Source organism: Callospermophilus lateralis, unplaced genomic scaffold, assembly GCF_048772815.1.
Source record: "Callospermophilus lateralis isolate mCalLat2 unplaced genomic scaffold, mCalLat2.hap1 Scaffold_193, whole genome shotgun sequence".
Classification (NCBI taxonomy): Eukaryota; Metazoa; Chordata; class Mammalia; order Rodentia; family Sciuridae; genus Callospermophilus; species Callospermophilus lateralis.
Window position 1 is genome coordinate 590629 of NW_027512944.1, and position 8689 is coordinate 599317.

The 8689-nt window shown below is 42.4% G+C and overlaps 1 pseudogene; it reads left to right on the forward strand.

Annotated features, from left to right (window-relative positions):
- LOC143387074 (inactive serine protease PAMR1-like) overlaps window positions 1–4214 on the forward strand; it is a 159924-nt pseudogene extending 155710 nt beyond the window's left edge.
- The last annotated feature ends 4475 nt before the right edge of the window (window positions 4215–8689 follow it).

Here is an 8689-nt window from a genome sequence, read left to right on the forward strand (position 1 = left end):
AGCAGAACAATGTGTGTATATCTCCCCCAAGAACCCCAGAGTGGTCTCTGGGGCCTTCACCTTCAGGGATCATTTAATATCCCTTTCCACATTTACACACAACACTTCATATTTCTCCCAATCAATGTACCCTGAGAGAAATTTCTATTCTCCGAGGTGAACTAATTACATCTGCTAATTGCTAAATCAAGCTACTGTATCAACACAGTTTAGTTCAAGTCAATTCCTAATATTGCCCCATTATGATAATGTTTGCAGGGGGAAAAAAAAGTACGCCTGAATTCTCTCATTCAAATTAACTCCTTTTTCTATTTAGTTTCGCAATTAAATTTGTGTGTGTGCCTGTGTAGTGTCTTTGCATAGCAGCTATTATGTCAGATGTAGTTCTCTTTGGTTAAAATCCGAGGCAGTTGGAAGCATGCCAGAAATGGAAATGGAGGAATGAAAAGATTGCGGCGTACGAGAGAATTTGCTCAGTGGTAGAGGTGAAGGGTACTGTGTGTGTGTGTGTGTGTGTGTGTGTGTGAGAGAGAGAGAGAGAGAGAGAGAGAGAGAGAGAGAGAGAGAGAGAGAGGAGAAAGGAAGCGAAAGAACAGAGATATAGAGACAGAGACAGGACATTTTCCTCTTCTTCTGTAACCACATATCTACATGGGACCTGGCATGGATGCTAAAGGGACCAGGGTGACAGTCTCTTTCTCTGGCCCCATATGCTCTGAACCAGGGAGATGCCATTACACCAGCTCTATTCATCGGCCTTCAGCAAGGAGAAGCTGCAGGGTGCCCCTACCAAGAAGCCAGCCCTTCCCTTTGGAGACCTGCCCGCTGGGTACCAGCACCTGCACACCCAGCTCCAGTATGAGTGCCTCTCACCCTTCTACCGCCGCCTGGGCAGCAGCCAGAGGATGTGTCTGAGGACTGGGAAGTGGAGTGGGCGGGCCCCATCTTGCATCCCTAGTGAGTCAAGGCTCATATTTGAGTGACGGTATCTTTCAGTTTCCAAAGCGGCCTGTGTAAAGCCATTCACCTTGTTGTCTGGGGATAGTCCCATTGTCCAAAGGAGTGGTCTTGCATGGCTTTCCCTAGTTTGGTGATACCTGGAACCCCTTGGTTAGAAGTGTCTTCCTTTGCCTTGAACTTACTTCCCAGGAGAAGCAGAGTCATGAACTCCTAGGGGCATACTTTCTGTGGATAACTCTATCATGTTTACTGGGAGAAGAGGAAGAGAGCAGGAACTAAACAGCAAGTGGGGAGGGGGTTAGAGGTGCTAGGCAGCCTCTAGTTACGTCATCTTGGCTACCCTAAGCTCCATTTCACAGCCACCCTGCGGTGATTTTAATTAGGTAATTGTTATTAATTAATAAAATATTAATTACCTCCTCTGTTAAGATGGTGATTACTGAGACAATATATGGAAGTGTCTAGAACAGGACCCAGCTCCTTTCTCCATTCTCCCCTTGTGAAAGGAGAACAGCGTGGTTTAGATCATGGCGGTCACGTTTATCATGACGGTCATGATATTTTTGAGGGTCTGTATACATCATCTCATTCAGTCTTCTGGAACCCTATGAGACCATTATTATTGCTCTATCCATTTTACAGGTGAGGAAACTGAGACTCTAAAAGATTAAGTCACTTGACCCAAGTCCTATTGATAGTAAGTGCCTGGGATCATAATCTGGGTTTCATTTTACTATAAAACCTCCAATTTTAACCTTTGACTTTATAACCAACTGTGTTTAGATCAATATTTAAAGGGAGAAGAAATCCAGGTGAGATGGCTTAGTGGTCATTGGACCCATGGGACCACCTTTCCAGTTGGTGCTCTCCTGGCAGAGAGATGCATTCCCCTTTGGATGGAAATATCTAAGTTGGTATTACTGAACTGGTGCTTTCTCCATAGTCTGTGGGAAAATCGAGAACGTCACTTCTCTGAAGACCCAAGGGACACGCTGGCCATGGCAAGCAGCTATCTACAGGAGGACCAGTGGGGTGCACGATGGGGGTCTGCACAAGGGCGCATGGTTTCTGGTATGCAGCGGCGCCCTGGTGAACGAGCGTACCGTGGTGGTGGCCCCCCACTGGGTTACTGACCTGGGGAAGGTCACCGTCATCAAGACAGCAGATCTCAAAATCGTCTTGGGGAAGTTTTACCGGGATGATGACCGGGATGAGAAGACCATCCAAAGCTTACGGGTGAGAGAGGAGGGCTCAACTTGGAAACCAGGGCTTTGGCTCAACCAGTTCTAAGCACAGGAGAGCAAGACCATGTCAGCCCTGTCAACTTAGCATGTCAGTACCAGTCCCGGGCCTGGCACATACCAGGGGCATTTAGAAAGGCCATCCTGTCCTTCCCCACTTTGCTTCTTTTAAAAGTAAGAGACAAGCTCCATCTATCATCATGGTTATCAAAAGTCAATTACTGGGCTGGGGATGTGGCTCAGCAGTAGAGGGCTCACCTACCACGTGCGAGGCTCTGAGTTCAATCCTCAGCGCCACATAAAAATAAATAAATAAAATAAAGGTATTGTGTCCAATTACAACTACTAGAAAATAAATATTTAAAAAAAGAATTCAATTACTTCCAAGTAAAATACACATATAATTTGTCTAGTAGCTCATAATAAATTAAAAGTTAGTGAAATTATTTGTTTAATACCTGCTTGGCCTAAAACCATCTTTTCCATAAACATTCTATGTCACGAGACCCTCACAGCCTAGCACAGAGTCAAGTTCAAAGTAGATTAACAAATAGTTCGAGGATAAAAGAGAGTTAATCACCCAATGCATTTGGGCACTACCTGGTAGGCTTTGAGGACATAGACAAATCCTATCCAAGACATTCCTCATCAATTTACAGAATGCTTTTCTCTTTCCTGCGTCCCTCCCTGCCTTCTATTCACCCATCTATCTGTCCATTCATCCATCCATCTATCCACCTACCCATCTGTCCTATCCTTCTATCTGTCCATCCATCTATTTGGGGGATACAACAGTTTGCCCTTCACCGAAACTAGATACAAAAAAGAACAAAGTATGGTTTCCACTCTGAAGAGTCCAGGCTAGTGGGAGGGAGACCCATATATCATGATGAGTGTGACATGAGTTTCTCACGGAAATGTGCTCAAACACAGTTCCAGTAACAGAACATGATGATGCTGATGTATATTTTCTTCATTAGTTACTTACCACCATTAAAAAATTAAGATGTTTCAATTAAAGATCTGGAGTCCATGCTCTGGCAAAAGTAGAATGCTGGCCCATTTCTGTACGGCAGCGATCAGCTGGAATGAAGTGGCCTCTGCCCATTTATTTTATTTATTTTTAATTTATTATTCATTTATACATACTGGAGATTGATTCCAGTGATATTTTACCACAAAAATACATTCTCAGTCCTTTTCATTTTTTATTTTGGGACAGGTCTTGCTAAATGGCTGAGGCTGACCTTGAATTTGCAATCCTCCTGCCTCAGCCTCCTGAGTCACTGGGATCACAGGTCACTGCACCCAGCTTTCTGTCCACTTTAGATAGGGTGTGTGTGTGCTCCCGGTCTCTGTAGCTTCACCTGAATACTCCACTTATTTAATGTCATCTAACAGACTTCAGTAGTCATTTCAGTTTGCAGTGCTGGAAACAGAGCAATTACTTTTTAAGATTTCTTGAGCAAAGTATGTCAAATAATGGTACCTGGTTTTTGAACAATTTCTCCCAATAATTTTGCCCCCAAACTTGACTGTCCTTGTTCACCATGGAGCTGGATGCTCACCATTGCTATCCATTCCTTGTATTGATAGATTTCTGCCATCATTCTGCATCCCAACTATGACCCCATACTGCTGGATGCTGACATCGCCATCTTGAAGCTCCTGGACAAGGCCCGCATCAGCACCCGTGTCCAGCCCATCTGCCTCGCTGCCACTACGGACCTCAGCATCTCCTTCCAGGAGTCCCACCTCACTGTGGCTGGCTGGAACATCTTGGCAGATGTGAGGAGCCCTGGCTTCAAGAACGACACGCTGCGCTCTGGGGTGGTCAGCGTGGTGGACTCACTGCTGTGTGAGAAGCAGCATGAAGACCACGGCATCCCCGTGAGTGTCACCGACAACATGTTCTGTGCCAGCCAGGACTCCAGGGCCCCTTCGGACATCTGCACGGCAGAGTGGCTGATTAATTCTAATAGAGTGTGGATTCGTTTCATTTACTCAGTTTAGATGAGGGAGGAGAGGAGACAATGGGAAAAGATGAATTGTGAATTCTCAGCCGATCATTCCATACGTCAGCATTTCTAGTACAAGATGGCTTGAGGTTTGATGTCATGGTTAACGCAAATTCTTTAAGCCCGCCATAAAAAAACCACAGCATTTTGAATTAGAGTGTCTTTTTTACAGTAGCTTAATTCTTATATAATGTGGGATGAGTGTTGTTGCTGGCATTTTAATAAGTACCCCTATTTCCTCCTCATCATAGCAACCATTATTGGTTAAGCATCCTTCTTTCCTCTTCCCTTTGTCCCATCGGAACATCACAGTATTAGTTAGTGACATCCTCATGATGAACAAAAGGGTGGATGGTTTATCTTGGGGGGGGGATTCCTTTGTTTGACAATAGCTCACTGTTAAATGCTAGGATATTTGGATAGAAGACTGAATCAAGGACCCAAACCAGGCTCTGTTGACCTCAGAAAAACCAATGACATGATCCTTGTTCATTCTCTGTTCACTTCTTTATAAGATGACTTGGTGATATCCATAGAGATTATGTATCCAATCACAAAAGGATCATCCTTATAAAGTTATTTTCTTTAATAAAAAACGGAGGAAGAAGCCAGTCAATTTAGTTCTAAATTGAGATTATAGAATCAGAGATTCTTTTAAAATCAAAGGCTGAAGAATTGAAGCTTGTATTTACATAACTACAGTAAATAGTTATGTAAATCAGAATTTATCCCAGTAAGTAGGAACTTATCCCAATTCACTTCAAAGTATCATTTATTAGCACCTGAACAGTATTTTATTTGTAATGCTCTGACTCCCTTTCCACTGAAAATAAACAGCTTTTCCTGAACTAGGCATATTTAAAGATTAATAGCATTCTTTCTCTTTTGTGTGAAATCACCTGGTTCTAGAAGCCCTAAGTGCAGGAATATAACAGCAGTTTTTGTGTCCCCCAATAATTCAGTCTTTTATTTTATTCTTCACCTGAGAAGTTGTTCCCTAATTTTATCTACTGATTCCTTTTTTTTTTTTATTGACAAAGGTCTCCATCAAACCTAGCCCAAGCCACTGGATAAACACTGAGTGAATTGGGATACAAACGTGAAGTGAGCCCTAAAAACTTAGCCATTGAGACAGTCTTCTTAAAATGCTGGGCCTCCGCTGCACATCCGGGCAGAGCTCTGCCAGGGAAAGCAAGCCCTGCTGCCAAGAAAAGCAAAGAGAGACCACAAATTGCTACCAAACCACTCCAAAATGTTCTCATCTTTCCAACAGCCCTGAAAAAATAAACTTCCCCAAGCCCTAGGGATTCAAAGTATTTCACTCAAAATTTTCACAGGATCCTAAAGAAGGAGAAAAAAAATGCAGGCAGGAGTGAAGATAAGTGTCTTACTTTGCATCTGACATTGACCCTTGGCTTTCTTCCTGTCTCTCCTCTCTGCTTCATTTAAGATAATTCCCTGTTAGAACAACATGCATTTGGGTCGATGCAAGGAGTCTTGGTGGTCTTCATTCATGTTCCAGGTTAGACAATAGCAGAACCCAAGGTCAAAGCCAAGGGCTATCCTTGATGACTTGATGGCCTCACTAATAATTCCTAGTGACATTCTAGGAATTCACAGGGTTTGATATGCACAGTGTGGTCCTAGCAGTGCCTTCTCATCTGGTTTTCCCAGTGAGGAAGGAGAGGAGAAGAAGAAAGGCCACCTTCATCAGTGGCTCCATCTCCAACCTCAGTCCACTGAGGAGGTCACATTTTACCCCACAGCCTTATAAGTTTTCTTTCTTTCTTTTTTTTAATATTTAGTTTTTAGTTGTAGTTGGACACAATACCTTTGTTTTATTTATTTATTTATTTATTTTTATGTGGTGCTGAGGATTGAACCCAGGGCTACCACCACCTTCTCTCAGATGACTGGTGGCACTGCTTTGCTCACAACCACATAGTACAGCTAGGCATTAGCCAGCCTGTACCCATTTGTCTGCTTGTGGTCACTGAATAGGAATAAAGGAAATCATCCATGTCATGTGTGTTTGGAGCTTTAAGATATAAGGTGAGTTCATTCACTCTTTTCTTGTTAAGATGCATTAGCAAAAGAAAAGTAAGGATGTTCTATTTTTACCCCACTTTCTAAGTGATGAAAAAAAGAGAGATGTTACTTCATAGAAATCTCAATTCAGACTGAGAACTTGGTCTAAATATAATCTCTTCAGGCAGAAACCATTTCATTAAGCAGAGAGCTCCAGAACGTTGAAACATTCGATTGTTACGCTTAGTGGCGAGGATCAGCGCACGCGGCCTTGAACTCCAGATTTGCAGTCTCGGCGGAGGTGCTGGGACCCCTCGGATCACTCCTTGTCTCTGGATACCGGAATCTCCCTGGCCAGCTCTAAGGAAGAGTGGAAAGATTTGGGTGATTCCCGGGGAAGGCGGGAAAACCTGTGGTTTGGGGCAGAGCAGGAGTCCCCAGACTCTCTCCAGATCAATGTTGGTTTTTCTATTCTGCCTGCAGCCCTGGAGTCTCCCCTTGTCTCCTGAGGCTACATGTGCCTGGAGGAAGCTTCCAGTGATAAATAAGGGCAGTTGTCTTTCCTGTGAGATAGATGGGGCTGCAAGGGACAGAAGGGCCTGTTAACATGTCAAAGGAAGGGTCTTGAATCTTTATCTCCCAGAAAACTTTTGAGGTTTGCTGGAGTCCAAGTGGGAATAAAAAGACTAGTTGGGGAACTCAGCCCTTGGATTAATTAAAAAAATGGTACCAGCCACTTGCAAGAGATCACTGATTCCATATTATGTAAAAAGAAAATATCAGGGGCTCCTTTGGACCCAAGTAGAAAAGACATTGGTGCTGGTCCTTTTCAGAGTTTCTGTAATAAATCTAACCAACTTGACAATCTTATTTTGGGCAATGGATCTCTGAGCAGAAGTGAAAAGCTGGTGTCCTAAGAGAGATCTCTAGACTCCAATGAAGAGAAAATATTTCTAAAACTGTCAGTCGGTGTCCAGGTGAAGGAATTCACCCTTTTTCTGTCCTTTGGAGTTCTTCCAAAGGGGTCTGGCATCTTGCATGGCATGGCATTTTTTTCTTTCTTTTTTATCTAAAGGTTTAACAGCATGGATGATTTCTCCTCCTCCTCCTCCTCCTCCTCCTCCTCCTCCTCCTCCTCATTATTATTATTATTATCATTGTCATCATCATCATCATTATTATATTGCTAAAAATATGCTTTGGAAAGACACCTGTGTACAAGAAGGGTGGATCTTGTGCTAAAACATATTTCTAGAATTAAATATTAAGAGCCTGTATCATTCAACATCAGTGCCTCCCCATGTTTAATTTAAAAGGTTTTCATATTAGAAAAGCTGTGAAGGCATTTCTGGCTGCCTCCAGGGCCCCTCTAGACTTACCCCTGCTTCTAAAGGTGAGGTTGGAAAATACCTGGGATGATATTGGTAGTAGGTGGGTGATGGTAGTCTTCTGAATCCTGCTCTCTTCTGGTTTTGATGGCCAGATAGAAGAGATAGAGGTTAAGATAACAACAAAACTCCCCAAACTAAGGGTGATTATCTCACCTATGTCTTAAATGAGAGCTGCCAAATGATTGTACATTAAATATAGAGCAGAAGAGATTTTTAGCCTTAAAAAATGATATATAACAAATGTTATCTTTATGTGTTGTATGTATTTAAGAAAAGATTGGCTAAAAGTACTTGTATGTAAGAAGTGAAAGAATTGAAAAAAAATGGAAAGGCTGGGAAACAAATGTAGAAAGATCTATGATCCATTGTTATTTAAGAGCAGTAACTGATGGGCAGGAGACATTCTCAAAGTCCTTCTGCTTTACTCTAGGAGCATTTCCTGAGTCCTTCATGTTAGAACATACACCCTAGGATCTCTGGGAGTGGGGGAGGGGGAACAGACTGGGAGCTGGCTTATAGAAGGTTGGTTCCAGCAGAGAACTTTCAGTACTAAATTGTTCATGAGGAGTGATGCAATTCTTTCCTCCTCCTGATACATTTGGTTAATGCATTTGTAAAGGAAAATTCAGGAAGAATCCCTGGGCTGGTCTCCTTTGTTAGCTTTTGCCCCCTAACAATATTAAAGCTGTTTCCTTGAAACACACATTGCTGAGAAGGATGTGAAAATAGCGATATAATTATACGCTTTCAATGTATGTATTTTCAGTTCAACTCTAACCCGGAATGCCTGGGGAATGGGGCAATATGGTAAGCTGACGTTTCTGGTTAACGCTTAGGCGTTGATGTAGTTGCCATCAACAACATATGTTGATTACTAAATTTTAAAGACTTATTAGAACCAGTGACATCTAATGTTTATCACTCCACTTTCAAAGATCATTCTTGTACATCATCGGGTTTGATTCCTCTAATAACTCTATGAAGTAGGTAGTCCAAAGAAAATAGAATAAAACTATAAGGAATATAATGCTATCTTTCCAGGAAGATTCTA